The sequence below is a fragment of the Erythranthe guttata genome, chromosome 2 (assembly GCF_056151865.1).
Source record: "Erythranthe guttata isolate IM_541 chromosome 2, IM_541, whole genome shotgun sequence".
In the NCBI taxonomy this organism is placed as follows: Eukaryota; Viridiplantae; Streptophyta; class Magnoliopsida; order Lamiales; family Phrymaceae; genus Erythranthe; species Erythranthe guttata.
The window spans coordinates 9,135,686-9,145,811 of record NC_142534.1 but is presented as its reverse complement, the minus strand read 5'-3'; positions in this window follow the sequence as shown (position 1 = coordinate 9,145,811).

Below are 10,126 nucleotides of genomic sequence, written 5' to 3'. Positions count from 1 at the left end.
GGTTGTCCCGCTTATGTGAAGCGATTAGTGGGAGATAAGTTGGATAGTAAATCCGACTTGTGCTATTTTGTGGGGTATCCCGAAGACTCGATGGGATACGAGTTCTACTATGTCAAAGAAGCAAAGACGTTTGTTTCGAGAAATGCCACTTTTTTGGAAAGGGAGTTTCTATCCGATAGAAAGGTCAGCATGATAGAACTTGAAGTAGTTCAAGAACCACAAAGTGAAGTTCAAACGCAAGAACAAGTAATCGAACCAATACAACAAACCACTAATATACCTCCTGAACCTACGGTACGTAGATCCGAAAGAGTTCGGAAAATGCCGGATAGGTTATTCCTCCTCGAAAGTGATGAAGATCATGTTGAGATTGGACAAGATCCAAGAACATACAATGAGGCCGTATCGGATGCGGACATGGGACATTGGCTAACTGCCATGAAATCCGAAATGGACTCCATGTACTCCAACAAGGTATGGACCTTGGTAGATCCACCCAAAGGAATTGTTCCTATAGGCTGCAAGTGGATCTATAAGAAGAAAATTGGAGTGGATGGAAAGGTGTCGACCTATAAAGCTAGATTGGTAGCAAAAGGATACACTCAAAGGCAAGGTGTTGACTATGAGGAAACCTTTTCGCCAGTCGCGATGCTGAAGTCCATTAGGATTTTGCTGGCCATAGCTGCGTGGTACGACTACGAGATATGGCAAATGGATGTGAAGACCGCCTTCCTTAATGGAGATATTGAGGAAGAAATTTACATGGCGCAGCCGGAAGGCTTCATATCTTCTGGAAGTGAGCAAAAGGTTTGCAAGCTCCAGCGATCCATTTATGGATTGAAGCAAGCATCCCGTAGTTTGAACATTAGATTCGACTCAACTATCAAAGAGTTTGATTTTGAGAAGAATCCGGAGGAACCTTGTGTATACAAGAAGGTTAGTGGGAGGGCAATGATATTTTTAGTGCTTTACGTTGATGACATTCTACTCATTGGGAATGGCGTAGGAATGCTGCAACAAACGAAAGCATGGTTGTCCACACGTTTCTCAATGAAGGATTTGGGAGAAGCATCTTACGTATTAGGAATACGCATCTATAGAGATAGAGCAAGAAAGATGCTTGGCTTATCCCAAAGCCTGTACATAGACACCGTAATGAAACGGTTTAGCATGGAAGAATCCAAGAAGGGATTCTTGCCAATGTCCCATGGGGTTCGTCTCTCGAAATCTATGTGTCCGCAAACACCTAATGAAATCGAGGAGATGAAAAGGACGCCCTATGCTTCTGCCATAGGAAGCATAATGTATGGCATGCTATGTACGAGACCCGATATTGCGTATGCTGTGAGTGTCACAAGCAGATATCAGTCTAACCCCGGCCCGGCTCAATGGAAAGCCGTGAAAGATATCCTCAAGTACTTGCGAAGAACTAAGGATATATTTTTGGTGTATGGGGGTGCCGAGTTGAAATTAGAGGGTTTCACTGACTCTAGTTTTCAATCGGATGTGGACGACTCGAAGTCGAACTCTGGATTTATATTCACGCTTAATGGTGGTGCCGTGTGTTGGAAGAGTTCCAAGCAAAGCACGACCGCCGATTCCACTACCGAAGCGGAATACATTGCAGCGTCCGAAGCTGCAAAAGAAGGGACTTGGATAAGGAAATTCATCCAAGAGTTGGGTGTAATTCCTGATGCTAGTGATCCAGTACCGTTGTACTGTGATAACACCGGAGCCGTGGCGCAAGCTAAGGAGCCACGATCTCATCAGAAGTCGAAGCATATTCTGAGGAAGTATCACGTGATCCGAGAGATCATTGATAGAGGTGAAGTTAAGGTTGAACGAGTCACCTCGGAAGAGAACGTTGCAGACCCCTTCACGAAGCCTTTACCGAGATCGGTCCATGAGAAACATCGAGAGTCGATGGGATTGCGATTTATGGGTAGTTGGCTTTAGGTCAAGTGGGAGATTGTTAGAGTAGGTGACCAACAAGCCAACATGTGGCTGTGGTCTTTCGTATTTATTATTGTAATAAACGAACCTTTATTCGTATTAATGATAAAACACCTTGGCATTCTATATCTTTGTCCCTTTGTCACAAGCATAGATATAGTCCTTACAGTTATTACAAGTACTAGTAATTGATCGTTAGGATCGTGAGATATTTACTCAAGTATTATAACTGTTAAACGTGTTCCTAGTCGAAGGGTTACGCCACTAATGAGGATATCGGCCTTTCCCATTAAGACTAGCACTTAGTGTATATGTACTGCATCTCATCAGTAAACGGTATTGTGATATCGGCATGCATAAGTGGGTGCTCGTAAGTTGACGAGTTCACTGAACTCCCTCACCCTAGAAATCTCTAAGTGGTTCCCAATAATCGAGTAGAGATATCTATGGTATAGTTGTACACCATTAGTCCTTATGACCTAGACATCACCGTGACTTCACTAGAGGACCAGCTGTATCGTGACCTGTCCCTGAGTTCCACCGAGGACCATCCCAAGGGCCAGTGTTTATGCAGTCCGAAATCTAGTGGGAGGTCTGTGCATTGTAGTCGGGGATTCGATCGCTAGAATAGTCTTGGATGTCCTGTGTGTTCTGAAAGTTTGTAATCATTCTAAGTCTCTGGCCAGAGCTGACTAAGTGATGATTAGAGAATTCGATTCTCTAAGTCATGCACGTAAGGATTAAAACACTTGGAACGATCGCACCGTCATCGAACATATAAAGAGGTCTCGATGAACCAATGCCTCTAGTTCGATCGGGACATATGCATCGAAGGGACCGTACTGTACGTTAACTATATCTGAAGGTTCTTGCAGGCACTTCATTTGTATCTAGGGAATCATGACGCGTAGTTGCTAGACGCCAATCTTGATTCGTTGGGTGATTAAGGTGAAACGAGCTTCATCTTAATCGTAACTCTAAGGGACGAGTTTTGACCACAAAGAGTTGTGGGCCCACGGCTAGCTTACACCTGAACCATCGAGGGTCACACTGCTCGTGCACATGAGATCTTTGAATAAACGGTCAGAGATAAAATAGTTTATCTTTGCATGATTGGAAGTCAATATGATTGAGTCCAACATTCGTAATTTGGAATTATGAATGAGAATAAGAAAAGGAAAAGAATAGGCGAACGTATTAGTGAACTTTCTAAATCGGGAAGTTTCCAAATTTAGAAAGTGCACTGAACTAGGGTTTCCACTTTTGGAAAGTTGGAAAATGAGAGTTGGCACTCGTAATGACGAGGATATTATAATGATTCCGAAAATGTAATTGTTGCAATTTTCCGATCATTGAATTGAGAGAGACGAGCAAGTAAAGGATCTAACGAGCTTAAGCTGTTGGGCCCGGTCCAACTTAAGCCCGTTAGGGTTTTATGCAAGGGACTATAAATACTTGATTTATAGGCCTTGCACACACACACAAGACCTAATCAAAACCCTAGCCGCTCACCCCACTCTCACGGCCGAACTCCTCCCGCGGCCACCACCGCGCCGTCGCCGGAAATTCGCCGGAATCGGCCATCCATTGGCCGATTGCTTTGGTAATCTTTTCCTCTTTTCGTTTCTTCCGTTTTATTCGAACTACTTCGTGTCTAGTGCCACGTTTTAGTAGATCGAACTATACGAGGTGAAATCCGAGAGGAGGAAGATCAAAGATCGAGGAATCGAAGAGCAGCGCACGAGCCGAAGCCGCACGCTGCCCCACGCGCCGCCCCAGAAGACCGCGCGTGTACCTCACGCGCCGCCGTGGCCGATTCGCCGCTGCTGCCCGATTGTACGGATTGGTTTCCGTAGCAATCTCGACTTGCTAAACGCTCCTACCTCACGCTTCAAGAGGTAAATACACGAAACCCTAGTTTCGATTCGTTTTACGTTTAAACTATGAATTCATGTTTGCTATCGTATGATTTTATGTGATTATGTGTAATCGTTTTAATCTTTGCAAGCATGTTAATTGTGTTGGGGATCGTGCATGTATACGCAGCGGAATTTAAAAAATTTTATATCGAACTAGTTTCGATTACATGCAAAACTAATCATATAGTCAACGTACCTTAACGCTTCCGCCATACATATGGTAATTTTTCGATTTAATTGAAAAATACATAAAACCGAAAATCACGAAATATGCTTATTCATCATTAAATGAAATCGAAACATGTAATCACATATTACTCATAATCGTAAATCATAATTCATACAAACATGCTCGAATAAGTTTACGAAAGTTTCGATTCATTTACCTCTTGTAGCGTGCGATTTCGACGAATCGAAATCTTAGAACGAGTCACGTACAAGCTGCTATATACCACTCCTAGGGGCTGCAGGAACACCACCAAACGGCAGCTGGACCGAAGGTGTGGCGACGGCGGCGCGTGCGTGACGACGGCGGCGGCGCGTGGGCGGTGCAGCGGCGCGTGCGGCGGTGCAGCGGCGATGCGGCGATTCCGTCGGGGCAGCAGCTCCTCTCCAATTAGGTTTCACCTCGAATAAACGGATCTCCCCCTACTATAGCACTAGATACAAAGGGGTTAGATAACAAGGGAATACGATAGAGAAAGGAGAGGGAAAAACCGGCGGATTCCGGCGACGGACGGCGGTGGCGCGGCGGAGATGCAGCGGCCGAGAGGGGGGCTGAGCGGCTAGGGTTTTGTGCTGAAAAATCTGATCTCAAAACTCCTTTTGAGGTCTATTTATATCTAGGGTTTTCAACCCTAGCGGGCTTAAGTCATTGGGCTTGACCCACTGATGCATTAAGTCCATTCCCTTTACGGCCTCGTTTCTAATAAACGATCGTCCACAAAATTATAACAAAATTATATTTGTGACGAGCTCAAAGTCCTCGTCGATACGAGTGCCTCTTCGAAATTTCCAATTTCCAAAATTGGAAACTTCCAATTCAGTGGACTTGCTAAATCGGGAAACTTCCCAATTTAGAAAGTTCACTAAATTCCGCATTTCTCTTTCTCTACGTTTATTATGACTCGTAATCCACAATCACGAATCTTGGACTCAATCATATTGACCTCCAACTTTGCAAAGATTAACATATTAATCTATGCTCATTGTTATCAAGGATCCATGTTACACGAGAAGTGTGACCCTCAATGGTTCAGGTGTATGCTAGCCGTGGGCTCACAACTCTTTGTGATTCGAACAACACATTGTTCTTATACGAACTCCTCCCAAGAGTCCCGATTAGAGTAAAACTCATTTTACCTAATCCCGATCAAATCGGTGCCCATCGAATCAAGATTGGCGTCTAGCAACTACGCATCATGATTCCCTAGATACAAATGAAGTGCCTGCAAGAACCTTATGATATAGTTAGCGTACAGTACGATCCCTTCGTAGCACATGTCCCGATTGAACTAGAGGCATTGGTTCACCGAGACCTCTTATAAAGTTCAATAACCGTGCGAACGTTCTAGGTATTATAAATCCGTTCGTGTGCGACTTAGGGAAACACATTTCCCTAATCACCCCACTATCAACTCTGGCCAGAGATTCCATGGATTATAAACCGTCAGAACACACAGGACATCCATGACTACTCAAGCGCTCGAATCCCCTACTACAATGCACAGACTTCACACTAGATTTCGGATTGCACGAACGTTGGCCCTTGGAGCGGTCCGCGGTGGGACTCAGGGACAGGTCACGATACAATCGGTCCTCTAGTGAAGTCACGGTGATGTCTGGGTCTTAAGGACTAATGGTGTACAACTATATCTTAGAAACCTATTACTCGATGAATGAGAACCACTTATAGATTTCTAGGGCGAGGGAGTTCAGTGAACTCATCCAGTATGAGCACCCACTCAAGTATGCCGATGTCACAACACCGAGGACTGATGAGACGCAGTACACATACTCTAAGTGCTAGTCTCAAAAGGGAAAGGCCGGTATCCTCATTATTGGCGTAACCCATCGACTAGGAACAAGGTTTAACAGTTACATTACATTGCTGAGTTATCTCACGATTCTACTAGATCAACTCACAGTAATAGAGTAACTCGTTAGGACTATATCTATGCTGTTTGCATGGGATAACAGATATAGAATGCCAAATAAGATATTTTATTATTACGAACGAAAAACGATTGTTTTATTACAAAGAAAAGAGAAAGACCACAGCCACAAGTTGGCTTGCCGGTCACCTACTCTAACAATCTCCCACTTGACCTAAAGCCAACTACTCATAAATCTAAGTCCCATCGACTCTCGATGTTTCTCGTGGACTGATCCTGACAATGGCTTGGTGAAGGGATCTGCAATATTGTCCTCCGAGGTGACTCTGTCTAGCTTGACTTCACCTCTCTCTATGATCTCTCGGATCACATGGTATTTTCTCAACACGTGCTTCGACTTCTGATGAGTTCTTGGTTCCTTAGCTTGTGCTACGGCTCCGTTGTTATCGCAGTACAGCCGTACTGGATCGCTAGCGTTCGGAAATACACCCAACTCTTGGATGAATTTCCTAATCCATGACCCTTCCTTTGAAGCATCTGATGCTGCAATATATTCAGCCTCGGTGGTGGAATCAGCCGTCGTGCCTTGTTTGGAACTCTTCCAACACACGGCACCCCCGTTGACCTTGAATATATACCCCGAGTTTGACTTCGAGTCATCCACGTCCGATTGAAAACTAGAATCCGTGAAGCCTTCTATTTTCAACTCGGTATCCCCATAGACCAAAAACAAATCTCGAGTTCTTCGCAAGTACTTGAGAATGTCCTTCACAGCCTTCCAATGGGCTGGGCCGGGGTCGGACTGATATCTGCTTGTGACGCTCACAGCATACGCAATATCAGGTCGTGTACACAGCATGCCATACATTATGCTTCCTATAGCGGATGCATAAGGTGTCCTTTTCATCTCCTCGATTTCCATTTGTGTTTGAGGACGCATGGATTTCGAGAGACGAACCCCATGGGACATTGACAAGAATCCCTTCTTGGATTCTTCCATGCTAAACCGTTTAAGAACGGTGTCTATGTACATGGATTGGGACAAGCCAAGCAATCTCCTCGATCTATCTCTATAGATCCGTATTCCTAATACGTAGGATGCTTCTCCCAAGTCCTTCATCGAGAAACGTGTGGATAACCATACTTTAGTCGACTGCAACATCCCTACATCATTCCCAATGAGTAGTATGTCATCAACATAAAGTACAAGAAAAGTCACTGCACTCCCACTAACCTTCTTGTAGACACAAGGTTCCTCCGGGTTTTTCACAAATTCAAACTCTTTGATAGTTGTGTCGAACCTTTTGTTCCAACTACGGGATGCTTGTTTCAATCCATAAATGGATCGCTGGAGTTTGCAAACCTTTTGCTCATCTCCAGAAGATATGAAGCCTTCCGGCTGCGCCATGTAAATTTCTTCCTCAATGTCCCCATTAAGGAAAGCGGTCTTCACATCCATTTGCCATATCTCGTAGTCATACCACGCAGAGATGGCCAACAAAATCCTAATGGACTTAAGCATAGCAACTGGAGAGAAGGTTTCCTCATAGTCAACTCCTTGCTTTTGAGTATAACCCTTCGCTACCAATCTAGCCTTGTAGGTCGATACCTTTCCATCTACTCCAATTTTCTTCTTATAGATCCACTTGCAGCCTATGGGAACGATTCCCTCGGGTGGATCTACCAAGGTCCATACCTTGTTGGAGTACATAGAGTCCATTTCGGATTTCATGGCATTTAGCCAATGTCCCTTGTCTGTATCCGATACAGCTTCGTTGAAAGTTCTAGGATCACATCCTTGGTCAACTTCATCAACGAGGAATAACCTATCGGGCGCTCTCCGAACTCTTTCGGATCTACGCAGCGACGGTTCAAGAGGTATGTTAGTGGTTTGTTGAATTGGTTCATTATCTGATTGTTGTGCTTGAACTTCAGATTGTGGTTCTCGAACTTCTTCGAGATCAACTACACTGCCCTTTCTATCCGATAGAAATTCCTTCTCAAGGAACACGGCATTTCTCGAGACGAACACCTTTGCCTCGGAAACATAGTAGAATTCCTATCCCATGGAATCCTCGGGATACCCCACAAAATAGCATAGGTCGGATTTTGTATCCAACTTATCTCCCACCAGCCGCTTCACGTAAGCGGGACAACCCCATATCCTAATATGTTTAAACGTGGGTTTCTTGGAGTGCCAAAGTTCATAAGGTGTGGAGTTAACTGCTTTGGTATTAACCCTATTCAGCAAATACACGGCAGTTAGGAGTGCATGACCCCACAGGTATGCCGGTAGCTCGGTGAACCCCATCATAGATCGAACCATGTCTAACAGTGTTCGATTCCGACGTTCGGAAACTCCATTAAGTTGAGGAGTTCCAGGAGGAGTCCATTGAGACAGAATCCCATTCTCTTTAAGATAGTCTATAAACTCAGTACTCAAGTATTCGCCACCACGATCGGATCGTAGTTTCTTAATACGTCTACCGAGTTGGTTTTCTACTTGGTGTCTAAAATCTTTGAACTTTTCAAAAGTTTCAGACTTATACTTCATTAAGTACACGAAACCATACCTAGAATAATCATCGGTAAAGGTAACGAAGTAGTTAAAACCACCCCTAGCACTAACGCTTAGTGGACCACACACGCCTGAATGGATCAAATCCAAAAGACCCTCGGCCCGTTCCATCTTCCCTTTGAAGGTCTTGGTCATTTTTCCTTTAAGGCAGGATACACAAGTTTGAAGTGATTTAACGTCCTCCAAAGAGAACATTCCTTCACTAACAAACTTGTTCATCCTTCTCAAGGAAATGTGACCTAGTCGAGCGTGCCAAAGTTGTGCGGGGTTAAGACTTATATCTTTTCGTTTTGCTGATATAATGTTAATAGGTATTTCACTTGGATTCAGTTCATATAAGTTGTTTATAAGTTGTCCCTTACAAATCATATTTTGTTCCTTTTGTATAATGCAAATCGAATTTCCAAAAACAAAAGTAAAACCTTAATTATCCAAAACAGGAATTGAAATAAGGTTTCGAATAAGTGACGGAACAAATAAACAATTGTTCAAAACAATGGAAAAACTAGAATCCAAAACAGAAAGATAAATTGTCCCAATGGCTTCAGCAACAACTCTTGCTCCGTTGCCCATTCTTAGGTAGGTCTCACCCACATTAAGCTTCCTACTTCTTGTCATGAGCTGCAAATCATTACAAAGATGTGAGCCACAACCAGTATCCAATACCCAAGCAGAAGATTTAACGGACAAATTAACTTCAACTAAATACGTACCCTTTTCAGAATGTTTCTGATCGAGGTAAGCCTTGCAGTTGCGTCGCCAATGGCCCTTCTTTCCACAATGATGGCAAGCGTCATCAACTTGCTTGGTGACCTTGTCATTCTTCACTCCGCTCGACTCGCCCTTCTCAAGTTTCTTGCTCGGGCCGAAACTCCTTTCTTTCCTTTTCTTCTGGAAAGAACCTTTCTTTGCAGAAGGAGCAACTAGGAGAACAGATTTCTCCTTCTTAATTGTGGACTCATAGCTGACCAACATGTTCAACAACTCATCCAATGGTGGATCGAGCTTGTTCATGTTGAAGTTCACTATGAACGATTCATAAGAACTAGGAAGGGACAGTAGGATCAAATCCACCGAGAGCTCGGCCGGGAGGGTGACATCAAGGCTCACCAGCTTCTCAAGGAGAGTGATCATCTTGAGACCGTGCTCGTGGACCGAAGCCCCTTCACGCAGCCTCATGGTGATCAACTCCTTGGTAGCTGAGTACCTCGATGCCCTAGTATTCTCACTGTACATGCTTTCAAGATGGTGCTTGATATCATAAGCATGCACGTGAGACTCATACTTCCTCGCGAGCTCTGGCACCATGGATGCTAGCATGTAGCACCTCGCATGGAGGTCGTCCTTCTTCCATGCCTCGAAAGTGGCAGTCTCGTCAGCAGTAGCAGTCGCAGGAAGAGCAGCGGGGGGACGTTCATTGAGCACATAGAGACGCTCCTCGACTTGGAGCACAAGTTTCAGATTGCGAAGCCAATCCAAATAGTTTGGACCGGTGAGTTTGTTTTGGTCGAGGATTGAGGAAAGGGGATGTTTGGACATTGTTGCTGAGAAAATTTTAAGAA